The sequence below is a fragment of the Microtus ochrogaster genome, chromosome 6 (assembly GCF_000317375.1).
Source record: "Microtus ochrogaster isolate Prairie Vole_2 chromosome 6, MicOch1.0, whole genome shotgun sequence".
Lineage (NCBI taxonomy): Eukaryota > Metazoa > Chordata > Mammalia > Rodentia > Cricetidae > Microtus > Microtus ochrogaster.
This window is the reverse complement of record NC_022013.1, coordinates 58,567,091-58,567,677: the sequence shown is the minus strand read 5'-3', so window position 1 is coordinate 58,567,677 and position 587 is coordinate 58,567,091.

Below are 587 nucleotides of genomic sequence, written 5' to 3'. Positions count from 1 at the left end.
GTTGACTAGACATCAGGCAGTCCACTTCTCTTGGCTCTCCTGTGCTGCTCAACTCCTTGTTTCCAGCATCCTCCATCTTCGAATTAGATGAAACCGCCGAAAGAAAATTCTCCCACCTTCCACCTCCAGAGTGCTACTTTAATACAGAAGGGTGAAGAAGAGGGAGAACCCACCCACACTCCTCTCTCAACCTGGATAGGCTGGTGAAGCTCTGACCAGAAGACAGCATAAAATGACATCCTAAAGTGATGTCATAAAGGGCCCCACAGTTCAAACTACTCACGGCAGACCCTGTCCCCTGAAGCTCTTGAGCCTCCATGAAGGAAGTTCATATTCTGTAATGCTATAAAGGGTCCCAAGTGTCAATAAGGGAACACAAGCTAGGGCTTCACAACAATTGCAATTAAGTCCTACCCAGGAATTTGTCAGCCCTGGTGATACCATTGGTGGTAGGATATAAGCCGTGATCCTCAATCCCTGGTTTCCAGCAGAAGTGGTGGAGACAAAGATCAAGAGTAGCTGTCATCCAACTACTTGGGACCTTCCACAGCATCTCTAGAGCTAGAAAGGCCACAGGGACAGACAGC